Source organism: Chelonia mydas, chromosome 1 (genome assembly GCF_015237465.2).
Source record: "Chelonia mydas isolate rCheMyd1 chromosome 1, rCheMyd1.pri.v2, whole genome shotgun sequence".
Classification (NCBI taxonomy): domain Eukaryota; kingdom Metazoa; phylum Chordata; order Testudines; family Cheloniidae; genus Chelonia; species Chelonia mydas.
In genome coordinates this window covers 190,046,648-190,067,178 of record NC_057849.1, presented here as the reverse complement: position 1 = coordinate 190,067,178, position 20,531 = coordinate 190,046,648, and the positions used below count along the sequence as shown (strand labels likewise).

The following is a 20,531-nucleotide window of genomic DNA, read 5'->3' as shown; positions in this document are numbered from 1 at the left end:
CCCGATCGTCAATTTCACCTTGGCCTGCAAGATTCTGTACAGCAGTGTGTTTATTCTTTGCTCCTGAAAATATTCATGAGCACAGCAGAGGGCACTGTAGCTGTCTCCAGACTTAGGCAGTCAGCAGTACTTTGGTTATACTTGGTCCACATTCAAAAAGGTATATTCGCAAGACCTGGAAGCTTTTTATATATATTTATTTATATATATATATATATATAATATTTTTTTTATCAAAGCTCTGATTCTGCAGGAGAGTGCCAAGTAGTATTCTTAAACTACTATAATTAAACCACTATTTTTTCTTGTGGATAAAGACTTATTTACATGCAGAGTTGTATCAGTTTAATTTGAGGTGTGATTTTTTTAAACGAATTTAGTTAAATCAATGCAAAAAAAAAGAGTATGTTCAGATTCTATTAGTTTAAACCAGGCTTACTTCAGTTCAAGTTAGTTTTAAGCAAAACCAAAACAAGCCACCCTTAAACTGAAATAAGTGTGTCCCTCAAGGGTTTGAGCTGATTTAATTAAACTAAAACAAGATTGTATGTAAATGAGGCCTAAAGTTTCATTTTCTTGTCCACCGTGTAGTAACTTATATGTAGATCTCCTTAGGTTTCACTCATAAGAGTTGTCTCAAATCAGTTCAATAAATGAACAGACCTCCTGTAGTCACACAACAAAAGGTATTTGTGGGTACTGTTGAGAAAACAAAACAAGTGTTTCAAATCAGACACTGGCTGGAGTAACAAGAGCTGCCTTAATTTAGTAGGTGTTCATGTGTAGCACATTCTCCAGTTGAGCTCTGAGACAATGCAGCATACGCTATTTTCTATGGTGGCATCTTGCAAAACATCAGTGCTATGAAAGAGCCAACTCATGAGCTTTTTGGGAATTTAAAAAGTCTCTAGAAGGGGTTTGTTTGTTTAGGTACTTGTAAAAACACGCACTGTTAAATACACTTGTAAAGCCACAGCTTCAAGAGGTCCTAGAAGCAAAGCTATTTCTCAAGCATGTGAGGCCTAGCATTTATCCATTTTGTTGCAGAAAATAGGTCTAATGATTTTAATAAAATAACGACTAGTTATTCCATTGTACCTTTGTTTGGTCCCATGCAAAGAAGCAAGAACTATGTTAAAAACCTCTCTTAGACAACCTCTTGAGACCAGCAAAAATCAGTTAATTCCTTCCCCAAATACATTTTATTGGTATGAATAAGTGTGCAGGAGGCTCATAATAAAATTGTGAGTTGTACAAAATGGAAAATAGTACGTATATGAGAGGATTTTGTCCTCTGCAACGTTGAACTTAATAAACTCTTATGCCAACAGTATTTGTATTTTTACATCCTATCTCTGTCTTACCCATTCCCACTGCCCTTCACCCTGCCTCTTTTGGAGGAAAAAAGCAAACCTTCCCACCAAAAATCCTGGTTCTTCTATTAAGATGTATTTGGCCTTGCTGGGTACTACCTAGGATTGAGGGATGGTTCCTACACTAGGTCATTTATGAAATTCACCGGAGGTCTCTAGGCATCATAAAATAAAGCTATCAGTTTCCGTTTTCATTCTTGCCCAGGTTTTTTCTCCAGGAGCATTTGATTTCCATTGTCATAGTGCAGGTAGAAGGCCTTTATCTAGTTTGTAAGACCTGCTTTTTGTGCTTCAGAAAAGGGACAGTCTCAAACAGTTCCAGATTGTCTAGGGAAGCCCTTCAAAGGCAAAGATATGCAACAGATATCTTTATGACATAATGCCTTACTAGTACAGTCCGGCTCTTGGGCTGGTCAATTAGCAATGGTCCCAGTGTGCCACCTGCGTACCATATTTCATACATGCTGATTCAGATTCCTTTCTGAATGCAAGGCTGATATAACCCAAGGTATGACTTTGTCCTGAGTTTCTCTGATACCAGCCACAATGGAGATCTTAGATTACTTTTTCTACCTCATTCTAACAGTGATCACTGGTCGTCCATCAAGGAATACCCTTACAGGTTTCTCTGGCCTAAGTCTTACGGAGGACCCAGTTTCGTATATAACTGTGTATGGGAGATATTCCTCCTCTGCAAAAGGCATGAACATTTAAAAAAAAAAGAAGAAAAAGAAAAATTTGTTACTTAACACAGACCGCTTTCTAGTAGAGGAGGAGGAGAGTTATATTTAAAACATTTGGGAATACTGTGGAACAATTTCTAAGATGTGCGGTTGCTTAATAAAGATGGTCTCTAGTAAAGGCTTCACTTTGATTTCAGTTCTATGTTTATCCCAATAGGAGGTCTTAGCATTCTGCATGTTATCCTAAAACAATAAATAGATGAGAACTTTAGAATGCATGCTCTTAGAGCCAGGGTCTGGGTCTTCCTGTGTATGGGAAAGTTTATAGCACTTGTGGTGTACTGTTGCTTTCTGAATAATAAATAATTACATCCCACATGAGAAAAAGATGAATTAAAGAGATCGTAAATGTATGCTGTTAATGGCACCCCTAACGGTCTTTTTTTCCAATCTCTTAGTATTACAGGAAACACCTATGATTATTACAATTGAAAGAGATTAGTCTCTAGTTCTTGTTTGTTTGCTTTATATACATTTGACAGTACTCTGTGAATAATCTTGAACACTGTTTCCTTTGTATAGTCAGTCGTTTTCCACTTCTTCTGAGAGTCTTACAGGTAGTGAAAGGGGAGCGAGAAATCATTTATTTTTAAAGGAAACTGATTGTAAAACCACTAATATAGGCAGTGGGACTCAGGGACACGTGTGTAATATCGTGTTAACTCTGAGAGCTCCAGCTGGAGTGCCCCTTCAAAAAGCACTTCGATGTTGGAATGAAGACCATAAAAGTACCTAAGAAAAGGGAACCTGTGCAGATGATTAACTATCCCAAATACTGATCGAGGGTTAACCTTTTAGCTGGATGTGCTTCACTGCACCCGTGTGCTGATGTCATCCTTCGACATCAATTGAATGTTCAGGCTTGCCTGATGCAGTTGCTTTCTGCAGGAGCATGCTGCCTGAATGTACTGGGAAAATTTAGCAGCAGTTAATGCAGTTAACATAAGGCAATATTCTGAGGTGTGGTAAAAGCACTCTTCCAGGCAGCTTGAGGGAGGAGCTATCCAATGCCACTCATTCTCAGTGAAGTTCCTGTGGGCCTTGCTACAGTGTGATTTGACTTCAGGTTTTGTCATCATTGTCATTTGTAGTTGAGAGAATTTCACTCTGAGGCTTTAATAACCTGTCATGTACCCTTGATCATTTTGATTTTTATTTGAGTGCCATTGGGGTGCAAGAGAGTCTGTTTGGTATTTCTGGATGGTATTTGAAGGTTTCTGTTTGATTCAGTTGTTTTTCGATTGTTAGGGTATCAGGCTGAATGTTCTAGCCATAGGCATTACCCAACTCAGTGGCTGGTTATGGGAAAATAGTTCTCTGATGGCCATTGGCCAGTCTGGAAAGTATAGTACTGATTGTAGGGATAAGTGCTAGCATCACTTCATTTCAAACTGTGATTTGGAGGTTCCTTTAAAACTACCTAGATTCATCTTGTCTTACAAAGACAAGAGAAGTTTTTAAATGCTTTGGAGAAAATTAAGTGCGGGGGAAATCTATCACAGTTGAGGAAACCCAAGCTAAGGCAAGAACTGAGTTATGGTGCCATAGACTTCACTGCAGGATAATTTAGGCTTAATCTAAAACTATATCGTGCTTTAAATTTAATCTACCAAAATCAGATTATTCAGCTAGATATTCTTACTAAACAATAAGTAGTGCTAAGTTTTAAGTACAGTAGTAGGAAAAAACAAAGACAAATATGTCACTACAAGGGGAAAATTGCAGACTATCTTTCTCCGTTGAAGAATAGCCCTTTACTTGTAAAGGGGGTGCTTTGCAAACAGGTGTTTTCTCTGAACAGAAATGTTTTGGTGTTGGCAGTTTTATTTGCATGAGCTTCAGTTTGACTTCTGTGTTGTCTAGGCACATGTCCGCAATTTGTCTTTTGCTGATAGCAGTAAACATTTATACTTTTTATATAGTATCTTCCATTCAGGGATCAGAAAGCATTTTACAGACAGAATATACTTCATAAAACTCTTTCTCACCTACTTTTTTTCATGATCCATGTCAAACTTAACTTCTCAGTAAGCGAATGTGGTAAATGCACAATGGAAGACCTTTTAATGACCAACAGAAATGGGGAAAGGAGCTGATACCTTTTTTGCTGCTTCATGATTTAAAAAGAAATGGACTTTCCCCCTCCAGTTTTAGAAATATCAAATCTTGTTTTACTTGTTTTTGTTGGAGAATTGCAGTAGGAGTTTTCTCTGCCCTCAATTTAGGTGGCAAAAGTGTTGAATCTTTCATAATGAACTATTCTCCTGAGTGGATATTAAGAATTGAGAGTTAAATAGGTGATAATGTAAACAAAAATCAAAGGATTTTTTTAAAATAGGCTGACTAAAATCCCTTCCTCTTTTTGCTTCCTTAGGTTTCAGTCTCTTGTGATGTCATAATCCTACTAGTTCTCCAGGCTGCCGAGACTCTTCACCCAGAAGCAGGTAAGACAAGTCACAATGGGCCAGGCTCCTCAGCTGGTGTCAGCATAACTCCAGTGTAGTCAATGGAACTATCCCAGTTTGCCTCAGCTGAGAGTCTGTCTCATTATTCCTACTGTGTGTGGTTTAAAAAAACAAACAAAAGCTATTTCCAGGCCTTCTTTATTCATAATCAGGAAACAAAAATAACACAAATCCAAATATTGAAGCCCAACTTTAAGGTAATTAGATGGCAGCAGGGCAATGTATGTTAATGTGTCACAATCCTCTTTTCTGATGGGTGATGCAAGTATGTTATTTAGAGACATGAAAATTCATTGCTTGCTTTCTTTTTTGTGGTCATTCATATAATTACTTGGAGTTTCTGCAATGCTAACCTCATTTGTTTTGGTTTTTCTTCCTGCCTCAAAGAAAAATATGAAAATGTGGCGTGTGGATTTTGTTGATTTGTTTACTTTTGGTTTGGTGTCTCGGTTTTGAATTTTGAGCTTTTGTTTTTAGCCGGCACGTGTGTGTACTGTTTTGATTTTAGCATCTGGCATGTCCCGTGGAATTTGTGAATACAAGGTGACTTTAGGAACAATGACCATTTCCTTTGATTTTAATTTTGTCCCACTAGGGGACAAATCTACAATGAAGAAGATCGATTTGGTACTCTGAGTTGGTGGCAAAATGTTTGATTTATCATATTTTAGATATTGAGTGAGGCAAACTGAGATACTTAACAATGAGACACTGTATGCTAGCACAACTGAGTTCAATCTAAAACCAACTCTTATAAGCCCTCTGCTTTTAAATTTGGGCAGATTCGTTTAATCTGGGACAAGTGGAAAAAGCAAAGGACCATAGGGTGTAAAGATGTTTGATAGATGTTCGTTCAGCTCTTTCCCTGATCCCCAAAAGGGTTAATAATTAACACCAGGACAAATGTTGGAAATACCTGCAATGACGTTGTATTAAGGAACAAATTCATAAGGATGGAGGCTGCCTTCAGGATCATCCTTACCTTACGATTCCTAATGTAGCTGAGTGAAAATAAATCCTTTAAGTCTCACCACACAAAGGATTCCAAACTGAGAATAAAATATAGTCTGAGAAAAATGAAGTCAAACAAGTTGCTTAGGGTCCACCTACTTAAGACTGCCTGTCTCCCTGTATCATACTGCTGCAGTCAGCAGAGGTGCTCATGTTGGAGTCCCCATGATTTAATAGAAAAGAGGTCAGTGATAGAACATACTCTGTAAGGAGACCTGAATTGTGGAAAAGGCTTATGCTTTGGTCCTGAGCAGTATGGGACTGGTGATCTCCAGAGCATTTTGTAAGGTCTATAATTTTCCCCTGGGTGTTTTGAAGATGGTGGATCATGTTGGGAGTGATTATTTATGGGGGATGGGCGTTTGGGTGAGTGAAAGACCTACTGTTTGGGTTGTGTCGGGATAGGGATTTGTTGGAGTTTTTCTTTTTTTGCTGCTGTTTTTTGTTTATTAGGTGATATTATTGTTTTAATAATGTCAGAGGCACCCAGAGTAACAAATTGTACGAGAGAGGGAATCATTGTGTATCATTTTACACTGAAATATTTAAAAATAAAATAAAATGTTACCAAAAGATGTTGAATACTTCAAGGCTCCGCAGACTAAGTGTCTCTGTATAATTACTTGAAATATTTAGACCTAAAAAGAACATATACAGTAACTCCTCACTTAAAGTCGTCCTGGTTAACCTTGTTTCGTTGTTCTGTTGCTGTTCTATTAGAGAATAATGCTCGTTTAAAGTTGTGCAATTCTCCCTTTATAACATCATTTGACAGCCGCCTGCTTTGTCCACTGCTTGCAGGAAGAGCAGCCAGTTGGAGCTAGCTGGTGGGGGCTTGGAATCAGGGTGGACCGGCAGCCCTCCATCAGCTCCCCTACATTCCCTGTGCAGCAGCTGCCCAGCAGGCTATCAATTGCTGGAAGTTCAGCTGTCCCTCCCCCCACTGCACTGTGCTGCTCCTGCCCTCTGCCTTGGAGCTGCTCCCAGGAGCCTCCTGCTTGCTGTGCAGGGGTGGGGGCTGGGGAGGGGGGGAAGAAGGGTGCTGAGTCAGGGTGTCTCCCCCTCCCCCCGCTCCTGTACCTCCTCTCCACAGGGGTGGGGGGGGGATGACACACGACAGGGCTCAGGATGGAGGGAGCTTGCTGGCAGCAGCTGCTGTCTCAACTTGCTGATCTACTTAAAAGGCAGTGTACTTAGAGTGGGGTCAGCGTACTTAAAGGGGCAATACACGTCTCTCTCTCACATACGTGCTGTGGGTCTCTGTCACTCTCTGCCATGCTGTCTCCCCACCCTCCATTCGTGTTGCCTTATAGAGTGTGAGGCTACATTAACAACAATGGGTTAACCCTTGAGGGGTTAGCCGAGCGTTAGTTCATCATTTAGCAGTAAGGTATTCCCTGGGAAATATCCTACCTTCTCCCTCTGACTTCACAACCTCAACCAAGCTTCACAATCATCTTTGCTATGTACAGTATTCAATTGTCTGTTTAAAACTTCTACTGATAGATAATAGTCTTTTGTCTGACAAAAAAAATTTCCCTGGAACCTAACCCCCCTATTTACAGTAATTCGTACGGGGAAATTGGATTCGATTAACATCGTTTCGCTTAAAGTAGCATTTTTCCAGAAACATAACTATAACGTTAAGTGAGGAGTTACTGTATGTATGAAAATGCAACTATTCTAAGAGGATTTTGTTAAGAGATTCACTCCTATGTTATGCCAAGATCTGCAGCTGGATCACGAGTCCTTTGTTCTCTGAAGAAAGAAGCAATTCTTGATTTAATCCTAAGTGGCGCACAGAATCTGGTCCAAGAGGTGAATATAGCTGAACAGTTTGGTAATAGCAACCATAATGTAATTAAATTTAACATCCTTGTAGGGGAGAAAAGACCAAAGAAACCCTCCTCAGTAGCATTTAACTTAAAAATAGAGAACTACACAAAAATGAGGAGGCTAAGAGACAGTTAGAGAAAATAAAAGCTGGAAGTAAAATCCTACTGAGGAAAATAGAAAGTCAGATGTAAGGTATTAGGCAGACCAAAAAAAATGTAAGACCAATACATGTTTCTATTTAAGTGTGTAAATTTAGATTTAAGAATCTAGCATTAGGCAACCAGGTTTGGAAGTTTTGACCTAGGGTTATGCATTTATTTTGTGGGATCTTTTGCACATTGAGTAACTGAAACATAGAATCACAGAAATGTAGGGCTGGAAGTGACCTTAAGAGGTCATCTAGTCCAGCCCCTCGTGCTAGATCGTCCCTGACAAGTGTTTGTCCAATTTCCTTCTTAAAAGCCTCCAATCACGGGGAAGCCACAACTTCCCTTAAAACCCTATTCCAATAGGAAGTATCCTTATAGTTATAAAGTTTTCCCTAATATCTAACCTAAATCTTGCTTGCTGCAGATTAATCCCATTAGTTGTCCTACCTTCAGTAGACACGAAGAATAAATCATCATAGGGTTTTTTTTAACAGCCCTTAACATCCCTTACCAGGTCCCCCTCAGTCTTCTTTTCTCAAGACTAAATGTGTCCAGTTTTTTAAACCTTTCCTCATAGGTCAGGTTTTCTAAACTTTTTATCACTTTTGTTGCTCTTCTCTGGACTCTCTCTCCAATTTATCTGCATCTTCCTAAAGTATGGTGCCCAGATTTGGACACAGTACTCCAGTTGAGGCTTTGCCAGGGCCAAGTAGAGCAAGACAATTACCTCCCATGTCTTACATACGATATTCCTGTTAATGCATCCCAGAATATTAGCTTTTTTTGCAACTGCATCACGTTGTTGACTTTGTATTGAATTTGTGATCCAGATCTTTTCCAGCAGTACTATCACCACTTGTGCACCTACCTTTTAGTAATTTCATCTAGACCATATTTCCCTAGTTTGCTTATGAGAAAGTCATGTGGGATTGCATCAAAAGCCTGACTAAAATCAAGATCTATCCTGTCTACTGCTTCTCTCCTATCCACTAGGCCAGTAACCCTATCAAAGAAGGAAATTAGGTTGATTTGGCATGGTTTGTTCGTAATAAATCCATGTTGGCTATTTCTTATGAACCTATTAGCCTAGAGGATACAAATTGATTGTTTAATAATTTCTTCCAGTATCTTTCTGGGTATCGAAGTTAGGCTGACTGGTCTATAATTCCCCAGATCCTCTTTGTTCCCCTTTTTAAAGATAGATGCTATGTTCGCCTTTCCCCGGTCTTCTGGGACTTGATCTGTCCTCCATGATTTCTCGAAGATGATTGCTTCAGTTAGGTCTTGAAGTACTGTAGGATTAATTTAATCAGACCCTGTTGAAACATCTGAAATTAAGCTTCATCCCTTTCCTTTGGCTTTCTCTGCAATAGGGAATAGCCTCTGTGTGAGTTTTAAAAAATCAAGAAACTTGGAAAATAACATTTGACATGCACACTATGAAACCTTACTACATGTTATGGTGCATATTTGTGTTTGGCCCCCTGAATGTGATCCCATGCAATGTGTTCATCTTGGCAGACAGCTCCTTGGTGTTGCTGAGCTCTGTGTCTTCCCCATGAGTAGAACTTCATGATGATAGAACGCCATGGAAATCTAGGGTGATATGATCAAAATCTATAAAATCATAAATGTGTGGAAAAAAATGAATAGAGAAGCGTTAATTACCTTTTTTCACCATAAAAAACCTGGGGTCACCTGATGAAATTAGGTTTAATACATGCAAGAGGAAGTACTTTTTCTTCTTTGAGTAATGGTCCCTATTGTATTCCACTGAGGGATTACACATGTGCACCATGTGTCTGTAGCTGAAGAATTTGAAAGTAGTAGTGTCTGTTGGTGCACTCATGAATTTGAGGTGATAAAGGGCCGGGCGGACCGACCGTGTCTCCAGGTCCTTCTCACCGCCATATGGTCCCAGTAGGAACTATGTCCTCTTGTTTGTGACACTTCTTTAAAAGAGTATAGTGTGTATAGTTTTGTTTTGTTTTTTGGTAGTATTTAGCTGCTTTTACATAGTTTTTAGAACTGGTGTGTTCATCGGAAATGCAAGGAATCCTATCAAGCAGTAGGAAAGAGTCTACTGAGTTAAGTGGAACCACTTTTCCTCCTGGGCCCAACAGACAGGGCTTTCCCCAGAGGACCCTTCCTCCCCAGCCTTGCAACTCTGACTCTCTGGCTAGGATGCAGCCGGAGTTTTTACAGAGGGCTTCCATAACCCGAACTCTTTGCAGAGAAGGGAAGTCCCTCCCCTGTCTCTGAGTGATTGGCTAGGCAAACTGTCAATCAACTTCCTTTACTCCTGGGTTTTATAAAGACTTCACGCGTCACACACTATTATTATTTTTTCAGTGAGTATGATTCTGCGACAGCAGGAGAGAAAGATAGAAGATCTTTGGCAACAGTATATTTTAATTTCTCTGTGTGTGTGTGTGTGTGTGTGTGTGTGTGTGTGTGTGTAGATAGATAGATCTCTTAAAGGGCTCAGATAGATAGGTCTAAATTTTCAAAAGAGGGGTCAATATTTTGGGTGCCTAACATTCAACTCCTTTTCTCCTGAAGTTAGGTACCCAGGTTTAGAGATTGCACTGAGAATTTGGGCCTACATGATTTGTACAAGGTCACACATTGAATGAGAGGCTGAGCTCAGATCTGAACGCAGGTCTTCTAACATTCATCATCATGCCAGTCCTTGTGGCCTACTCTGTTTGATGCTGGGTCCACACAGGGTACAATCGGGTTATTTATTCATTCTTTGGGACTTTGGTATATGTCCTTCTAAGGCCTTAATTAGTCTGCTGGCCTTAGCTATTGGACAGTATTCCACATCACAGAACGAGCACCAATGATTAGAAACTGTTGTTAACCTATGCTGACGAAAGGTCTGGACTCAGTGAATGGTAGAGTTTGCTTTTTTTAAAATGGTTTCTCTAGATAAGATCTCTTAAAGGGCTTGATCATGCAAAATGCTGTGTACACTGCCCCCAATCCAATCAGCAAAGCACTTAAGCATATGCTTTACTTTCAGATTGTACTTATTATTTAAGGTCATGATCCTGCAGTGATAAGTACCAGTTTTTTCTGTTTAAAAAAGTGGAAAGTTTAAAAAAAAAACACTAGGTGGCGCCTGAAAGTTGTGTAATGAGACACTGCACAACCTTCCTGAGCTTTACTAGATCCAGAAGGAGTTTATGCAACTCACTGTGGCTAAAAGAGGCAGAATCCTTTTGCAGATACTTTACACACACACTCAGAAAAGTAGAGTAGCAAACCCTTTGGTTTCAATTAATTTTTCTGTGACTAAATTGAGGCTCTGAACTAAAGAATTTACAGTGCTCTAAAAGTCCCTTTAAAATAGTGCCTGCAGTAAAGGGAAAAGCATGAGAATGAATTTGCATACTCATCACATGTTTTGTAAAAACATTTTATCTCTAGGTTTTTGCACAAGTTCTGTTTTTCAATCTGAATTTTTTAAAATCTTAAATGTAACTCTAGAGAACAAATATATCCTAAAGTGAGCAGCTGTCCATTAAACTTTAAGACTGGCATGTGTAATACTAGAAAATTGGTATACTATCCATCGACAGTCTACTAGGGGAGAAATGACAAGGGAGTTGAATTCATGGGTGCAGTATTTCTCACACTGTAATTCTATAAGCAGAGTATTGTAGCTATCTCATTTAAACAGACAAAAAAGAGAGGGACAGCTTGATTTTGCAGTGTGTATTGTGTTCTGTTTGATAATAGCTAGGAATGTATTTAAGTTCATCTCAGGATATTTCTCTCAATAAATATTAAGCATATTGGTCTTGTTTAAAATGAATCCAGGATGTTTTCATTGACTCTTTTTTTAAGATGCAAGAATGCTACAGTATTACAATTTATGGCCTAATAGCACTTAATGGATCAGAAAATCAGGTTAAATACACTGTATAGACATTCATTTATCTTTCTTCTGCTGTCAAAGGAGCAGTGGGTGGCAGTTATTATGATGGCTTATTAACACTGCTGTTTTAATCTGCTGTACATGAGTTCAAGGCGAAAGTGGAAACTATACAAACACTACGATTGTGCGAGAATATTTCACGTCCTATTACAAATGTATTAAAGGCCTAATTCTTTCATTTGCTCCTATAGCTGTATATGGTTCCCTTGACTCCTGTAGTAATTATGAGTGAATTTTATTACAGAAGCTTCATTGTGTGTAGTCAGGCCTGTCAAAAGAAATTTGGGGACCCAGTACATTGTGTTTGCTGGAGCCCCACCCTGTTTCTCTTCATCCCCATTTCACCCCAGTTACTGACCTTTTGGGGCCCTGAGCTTGAGGTCACAGTACAATTATCCTCTCTTCCCCCCATCTTGTCAATATATTTGAAAATGTAGAAATATTTAATGAATTTCAATTGGTATTGTATTGTTTAACAGAGCAATTAAAACTGCGATTAGTTGTGATTAATTTTTTGAGTTAATCACATGAGTTAACTGCAATTAACCAACAGCCCTAATTTTAAGTAAGGAAGATGAGGCAAGATCTTCAGCTGGTATGAACAGCATAATTCTGTAGACTTCTATACTAATTTATACAGCTAAGGATCTGGCCCTATATCTGAATTTTATAAAGTTGCCAACTCTCGCATTTTATTGAGTCTCATGATATTGGATGTTTTACTTGAAGCTCCAGTTCCTAGAGGTACATGTAAATGTGAGAATCTCAACTTCAAAAAAAAAAATTCTAGCTTATATGGTTGCAAAGAAAAGCTTGAAAATATGAGCTGAATATACTGTAGCAGCTCAGAAACCAGAAGGCAAATAAAAAGAAACCAACATATTTATTTTAATCTTTGTTCCGTATGCATGCATGAATCTGCCCACGTGCAGCAAGATGCAGGATCAGGGCTACTGATGAATTGTTATAAATTTGGAAGTAAAGAATGCAGAGGAATGCTATTAGGTTTTTTTCCCAAGCTTCCTTCCTTATTCTCTCATACAGTCAGTTTCTAGCAGTTGGGAAGAACTAGATACAGGATTAGTTAAATTATGATCTTAAAAGTACAAAAATCTAAGTGGAAGACAATTTGAAGAAAACCTCTGTTGCCTCTTTTGCTGTTCTCTTTACCAAGCAGATATTTGAGAAGTTAAAATCTCCCCTAATGACATTATTCTAAAACTCTGTCTAGGAATTGTTTGGCTCTCTGACTTCTCCAGCCCTGCTGCCCTGTAACAGAAGTTTACAGTAGCTTTTGGAGTTAGACTGTGATATGACTAATCTGCCCTGAGTAAGGGTCTGCATGTAGCTGTGCTGTCTCCAGAACAGAGTCACAAATCACTTTCTAGTGATGCATCTGATGAAGTGGGTTTTAGCCCACGAAAGCTTATGCCCAAATAAATCTGTTCATCTCTAAGGTGCCACAAGTACTCCTCGTTCTTTTTTCTAGTCTCTGTATTTGTTCCAGCAGCGGCGTAATCTGCTGCTGCTACGTACCAATAATAGATCACTCCCTTCTCTATGCTACCTCAGCTGCACTGATCAGTATATTTGGGGAACAGAGGAAGGGTTCCACCCATTCCCCATCCCTTCCCGTACATGGAGCATTGTCTGTGCAGGCAAGGAGGAACTTTACACTCCTTTATGCCTGTGTAGGCATGTAAGGCCGCTGTAATCTTGCCCTTAGACTTTATTCCTTGTACTCTTGCTGTCCTTTGGTGTCAAAGGTATTTACAATGTCATGTAAACACAGCCATCTATTTCTTTTTTCTCCTGCCTATAGATTATATCCATCTTTACTGATGTGAAAATAATCATCCACAGTATGCCCACTAGATGAAGATCTGCTGATATATAGTGATGGCTTCTATTTCTCCTCACTTGTTTTTTCATTACAGTCATGCACGGATATTTCAATATACTTATTAATTTCTCTCTGATTTTATTTTGTTTTGTTTTGTAACTGCTTTGCCTTCTACCATCCATTGCCTGACCAAAGTAACTGCCAGACTGAGTTATACAAAACCACTTCCTGCATCCCTCTCCTTTCTTTCCTCGTCTAAAGCCCACCTACTATGAGTATTGTGTGTGTTGAATGTAGGAGGAGTTTGATACTTCCTCTTCTTAACAGGAGTCTGTCCATTACAAACAAGCTAGTTGATTCCTTTCTGAATTGGTGGCTGGACTGTTTCACCATTTGAGTTAATATGAATGTTTTTGCAAGTCTGAGCCAAAAAGATGACAGAGCCTATTGTGTCAGGTGCAGCAAGTGTATTTAAAAGCTGCTACATGATATTTACTCCTGAGGACATTCTATGCCAAAAAATTTAAAAATTCTATGCACAGTATTTTAAAATTCTGAAAGTTTTATTTGTCAATAAATAAATGCAGAGGTTCCAGCATGACAGTGGGGAGCGCAATCCACTGGCTGGTTGAAGGTGGGAGATCACCCTGCAGCCTCCCCATCCCCCACCCTGGGGACACGGACTCAGTGGTGAGGCTGCACCCAACCCTGACACAGCACAAGACCTGGGCCTGCCCCAGAAATACCTTGGGGACTTGCCCCTCTGTGCCAGGCACACCAGGTGTGGGGCACGCAGGTTCAATCATAGAATCATAGAGCTGGAAAGAACCTCGAGAGGTCATCTAGTCCAGTCCCCTGCACTCAAGGCAGGACTAAGTATTGTCTAGACCATCCCAGACAGGTGTTTGTCTAACCTGCTCTTAAAAATCCCCAGTGATGGAGATTCCAAAACCTCCCTAGGCAATTTTTTCCAGTGCTTAACCACTCTGACAATTAGAAAGTTTTCCCTAATGTGCAACCTAAACTTCCCTTGCTGTAATTTAAGCCCATTGCTTCTTGTCCTATCCTCAGAGGTTAAGAAGAACAATTTTTCTCCCTCCTTGTAACAGCCTTTTATGTACTTGAAAACTGTTATGTCCCCTCTCAGTCTTCTCTTCTCCAGACTAAACAAACCAAACTTTTTCAATCTTCCCTCATAGGATATATTTTCTAGACATTTAATCATTTTTTTGCTCTTCTCTGGCCTTTTTCCAATTTATCCACATTTTTGGAGTCATGAGTTGATTCATTCAACCTTAGTCACTTGTGTCCGCCAGTGTTGAAAAATAGTTTGAGTACATGAGAGCTACAAGAAGTCTGCAAGTTGGTTTGGCTTCACAGCTTGCAGTCAGCTAGCATTATAGCTGGAGAAAAGTTCTAAACTGAGCAACTTTGATATTATTTAAGATCCTCTAAGTACCCCATAATGGTTGCACCCGTTTATATTAAAACAAAATTTACTAGGTTGATGTCATTGGTTAATAGCTTCAGATTTTAAACTCAGAAATACATTTTAAGCAATTGAGGAATTCATTTTCTTGTAATGTCAACTTGTCATATTTACAAAACAGAAATTTCTAGGAACAGTATCTCTGAACTATTAGTTAAGTGTATATTTTGTTCTGTGTAAAGGCAAGCATCTGCTAACACTCTCGTGCTGGCACACTCAATCGTTTTGCAAAACTACCATTAATACCATTATACCTGCTACCACATATGTTACCATATGTTACTGTATTAAATTTCCAGTAGGAGAGCGCTTTACTTGGTCAAAACCAGTTAGTTGTTCTTGCTCTGTTGCTGTTGTGTATGAAGGCCAGTTGTTTGAGATTAAAAGCAGTTTTGTGTCTAAATCCCCTACTAAGCTTTGAAAAATCTCAGCTGTCTGGTGCAGATGGGATGTGGAGAGGAGGTTGTTTGGTTCTGTAGCATTAGAGATCATATAGCACTTTGCAAACATTGAGTTAAGCCTCACAATTCCCCTGCGATCAATATTCTACCTATTTTACAGATGCCTCAGTTTAGCTTTAGAAGATGAAATGCTGACCCTGTTGAAATCAGTGGTGGCTTTTCTATTAATTGAGTGGAAGCAGGATTTCACTCAGAGAGTTTAATCAAATACTGCAACACCTTTCTACAAAATACAGTTTACTCACATGGATTAAGTAAATGCATCAGGCCAAATTAATTTCTAGTTGACCACAGTTTTCATCCTGGAGCTTTAGGTGGAGGCCCAAGCTATGGAGTGCCTTGAAGATAAGGACCAAGACTCTGTAGTCTATGGGAAGCCAATGCAAAGAGTGGAGCACAGGTCTGATGTGCAAGTAGGGTGACCAGATAGTAAGTGTGAAAAATCGGTACGGGGGTGGGGGGTAATAGGTGCCTATGTAAGAAAAAGCTCCAAAAATCGGGACTGTCCCTTAAAATCGGGACCTCTGGTCACCCTATGTGCAGTAGACATGGAAAGTGGTCTGTCTTGTCTCCTTTAATTTTTGAGAATATTTGGAGTTAGAGGTTATGTATGTGCAATACATGTGGTTTTATTTTACTTAGATGGTAATTGAGACACATGCATTGCTGTAACCGTTTTGGAGGAAATGAAATGAATAATTCCCAATCTTTCCAAGTGGGGAAAGAGTTTGTGAAACGAAGGGAAAGTGTTAATGATGAGTGAAGGAAACAGTTGCCACTGGAAATACAAGTATCTTGTGCCTCTCATATAAACATTTTTTCTTTGAAAGCTCATATTTTTTTGGTGGACAGGAGAGAGAACTTTTGTAGTCGTTCCATGATCATTTAAAACACAGAAATTCAAACAGCGTACTATTTCTTGTGTAGTCTTAGATAAATAAAATTAAAAACTGAGAACAAAAAAGGGACCAATCAATGAAAATTCAAAAAGAGAAATAAGGACTAGTTTGTCATTTACTTAAACAGGAAAGAGAGCTTCATTAAAAATTAAGCAAGAATTGTTGCTGTGTTAGTTACATGTGGTGACAGTCTATCCCAAATTTCTGCCAGCAGACAGTATTCTGTTTAGTCACAGCATGTCCTTCATTAAACCATCACTTCTGTGAAAGTTAGAAAGCTCATTAGTGGCTCTCTGCTGTGAAACAAGAAGAAATACATTCACTATCTGGTCAGTAATTAGTACCAATTAATTTGCTTTCTTCGTTATATTAAGCTAAAATAAATTCTGCAGGTCAAGGCACCACAGAGCTAAATAAACTATCTAATTAAAAACATTCTCTTTTTTTCATGTATATATATTTTATCATCTTGCATTTTAATTGTAATTGAAATATAAGGAATTGAGCTTCTCTGCTTGGAGTGAGAAGGAAAAATCAATGACTTAGTTCCCAGAGTTGGCCGAGTAAAGCTTCTTTACGGTATCCCTGCTTTCTGGTTGAGACAACTCACCTCATCAGATCATTAACAGTATCAGTGTCTTGGTGATTCAATCCTTCTGTATTTGTTTATGTTCTTATGGTATTTCTTAAAGAGTAGCTTAGAAATTTGACTAGTGTGGTATGGGGTGGAAGATGCTTAATAAATTGCCTTAACAGTACCTCGTTCCTGATCATGTACTAGTATTCCATGTGGACATAATAAGAGCCCACTCTAACTCCCAATAAAGTCAGTTTGAAAAACTCCTGTTGAAATCAAGGAGAGTTGGATGAGGCGCTTATAGTCTGAGATGCCACTGTTCTACCTGAGAGTCGTAACAGTTTAGGTTTAGATCTGTTTATCACTTGCATCAGTTCTTTGACACAGCAATTCAAGCTACATCACCAAGTATGTAAGAGGTGGTTTTCTGCAGTAGATATGTCAAAGAATACTGACTTGTCCGTTAAAATGTTGGCTCTGCCACAGTTATCCTGGCGAGTCAGATTCGTTCATACTTTCGTAGTGGGTACAAGAGAAATTCTGGTAAAATCCTGCCATTCTGACACACATACAGCACCCATTGAAATCTTAGACCACCTAGGAGTTGCATTTCAAATCTCTGGAGTTTTGCTTTTGCAAGTAGACAGTGTTGCTGTGGTGTTTCTTACATTTAGTATTCTTCTTCGAGTGCTTGCTCATGTCCATTTAACTTAGGTGTATGTACTCGCCACATGCACTGGTGCTGGTGTGAGCAAGGTCCCAGGCCAGGCAACTCTTCACCCACGTCGGGATCTCGTGCCCAAGCTCCAGTGGAGTGATGTAGCCCAACCCGCTCCCCATCAGCTACCCTGGATAGCTCGCTGGGCAGCTGGACTGGGCATCTCCCCTCCGCATTCTTCAGTGCAGTCAATCTTAGACTACCTGCTTCATTTGAGGTACCAGGGCCTGGCGTACTCCTTTATCAGGGTGCATCTGGTGTCCATTTCTGCCTTTCATCTGCCAATCCAGGGGCAGACGGTGTTCTCTCATGACATGAAGGTCAGGTTCCTCAGAGGCCTTGAGAGGCTTTTTCCTCAAGTTTGGTCCCCGGCCCCTCAGTGGGATCTCAACTTGGTTTTGTCCAGGCTCACGGCCCCACCCTTTGAGCCTTTGGCCTCATGCTACCTGTCTCACCAATCGTGGAAGGTCACTTTCCTGGTGGCAGTGACATCGGTGAGGCGAGTCTCCGAGCTGCAAGCCCTGACCTCAGAATCGCCGTACAGTCTTCTATAAGGACAAGGTCCAGCTCTGGCCCCACCCGGCCTTCCTTCCCTACTTTCCACATGAACCAAGACATCTTGCTTCCAGTCTTCTGCCCTAAGCCCCATGAGACTAGTGAAGAGAGGTGCCTTCACATTTTGGAGGTAAGGAGGGCCCTGGCTTTCTACCTAGATCTGACAAAGCCTTTCAGTAAGTCAACTAAACGTTTCATCTCTGATAGGATGAAGGGCCTCCCGGTGTCCACACACAGGATTTCTAACTGGATCATCTCTTGCATTCAGACCTGCTATGAGTTGATGGGAGTCCCTCCGCCGCCGATCATCAGAGGCCAGAGTGCAGGCAAGGCACACTTCCCAATCAAGGATATCTGTTGAGTCGCGACGTGGTCCTCAGGGCACACATTCACGGCCTACTATGCCATCACTCAGCAGGCCAGGGGTGATGCTGGGTTTGGCAGAGCTGTGTTGCAGTCTACACGTCTGTGAACTCCTACCCACCTCCGAGGGGTACTGCTTGGGTGTCACCTAAGTTGAATGGACATGAGCAAGCACTCAAAGAAGAAAAGACAGTTACCTTTTCCGTAACTGGTGTTCTTCGAGATGTGTTGCTCATGTCCATTCCACAACCCACCCTCCTTCCCCACTGTTGGAGTTTCCGGCAAGAAGGAGCTGAGGGTGGGTGGGAACCGGCAGAGCCCCTTATACCGCGGCATGTGCATGCCACTCCAGAGGGCACCGGAGCTGGTCCCCTACAGATACTGCTAAGGGAAGAACTGCCGGCACAGGTGCATGTGGTGAGCGCACACGCCTAAGTTGAATGGACATGAGCAACACATCTTGAAGAACACCAGTTATGGAAAAGGTAACTGTCTTTTCATAGGCTTGGAAGCGTTCAGTTTTTATCAGTAAATGTCAGGAAACATTGATTGATGAGAAAAATTTACAGATAGGCAAAGTAAGAGAAATGCTGCTTGAGATTTGGGGTTTGATATAGGGATATTTTCTTTGTATATGTTGATATGTGATGTCAATTTGTGTTTTAACAATTATAAAGCTTCATTTTGATTCATAGTGTCTGTCATTACATAATTGTGTGACATCCCCCTGCAACTGTAAAAATTTAAGTTGATAAAAATAAATGCTTAAAAATAAACATAGACATTATATATTGAAATTACAAAAATAAACCTTGAATTTTGCCAAGCCTATTGGTATAGAGATTAGTATAAATACTTTCCTAATATTTAATTACTTGCAAAGACATTTGTAAAGATTTTGATTATCACCACTGTAAATGTATAATTTTGCAGGTATGCAACATGTAAGGTTAAGAAATCATGCAGGCAACTGTCAATGTTCCCAAAGTTAAAACCATGGAATTGGACTGCCATATTTACGTACTGTTTTGTAAAGAATCTAGGAACGTAGGGAGAGGGAGGGTGGAAGTAGATGTCAGAGAAAAGGCACAATAAAACAGTTTGGGGGTTTTGAATTTTTAAAGATGAAAATTTGCATCTAATTCTATAACTAAATTAGAAAAAAATTATGTAGTAAAGGTGTAAAAAAAACACAAACAATCTTCCCCACCTCCCAAAAAAACACTTAACATTTTTACAGTTGATTACATTTTTCTGCTGAAAGCCTGCATTGGGTGTACATATTTATAAAGTGACAGAGAATACTGTGTTTCCAGCAACAGAAAATAAAAAGTTAGCCAGCAGGAAAAGGCTGAAAAAATATTTTGATAACAATTCTGTTGGTAAAATTTCTCTTTCACATCTCCTCTGCATCTCTGCATTAAAGGTACTTGTAAACAATCACCCCTGAGGTATCTATGTTGTCAGTGGATCTGGAACATGAGCTTTGACAAGTATCGTCTGGTGATGTTTTACAGCACGTGTGACTCATTTTAACCAAGGCTGCCATACTTTGTCCAATATTTTGGAACATAACTCTTCTTTCTCCTACTTTTGTATCAATTTTTTATTGTGCATGTGCCTGACAATTGCTTGTAATTTAACAAGATTGTGAATTTATTTCTGTTTTTTTTCTCTTTTCGTAGTAACGCTGCTTTAAAAATTACCTTGTTTATCTATATTATCATGTCTTTTTTTTAGACTGTCCATCTCTGACAGATTGGAAGATAGCATTTAGCTCTACTGACATTATAGGAGAGTCGATACCTCTCCTGATATGATGTACTTCATAAATTGCATTTACGAGAGTTGCATTGTGTAATGTACATTAATATAACTGTTTTTTGTTACCCTTACGGGATTGCAAAACTAAGGCCTCAGTCCTGTAAAGACTCTTGCATGTGCTTAGCATTCCACACCATGCGTAGTCCTGATGCTTTCAATAGCACTACTCAGAGGGTAAAGTTAAGCATGTGTACAAGTCCTTGCCGGGTGAAAGCCTGAATCCCCAACCATCTCTCCAAAAAGTTAGCCTTAGAGAGGCTTGCCACCTCTGACTTTTTC

The 20,531-nt window shown here is 39.7% G+C and overlaps 1 protein-coding gene across 23 annotated transcripts in view; it reads left to right on the top strand.

The window, feature by feature from the left end:
* Nucleotides 1–20,531, top strand: part of BBX (BBX high mobility group box domain containing) — a 183,575-nt gene that overhangs the window by 70,017 nt on the left and 93,027 nt on the right. For 22 of the 23 annotated variants that reach the window (XM_037907660.2, XM_037907740.2, XM_043538539.1 and 19 more), the window contains one exon: nt 4,491–4,560. The gene's annotated coding sequence lies outside the window, so the exon portion shown is untranslated. Of the gene's footprint in view, nt 1–1,455; nt 1,466–4,490; nt 4,561–20,531 lie in introns of those variants that run through there. The other variant, XM_043538533.1, reaches the window with a different exon arrangement.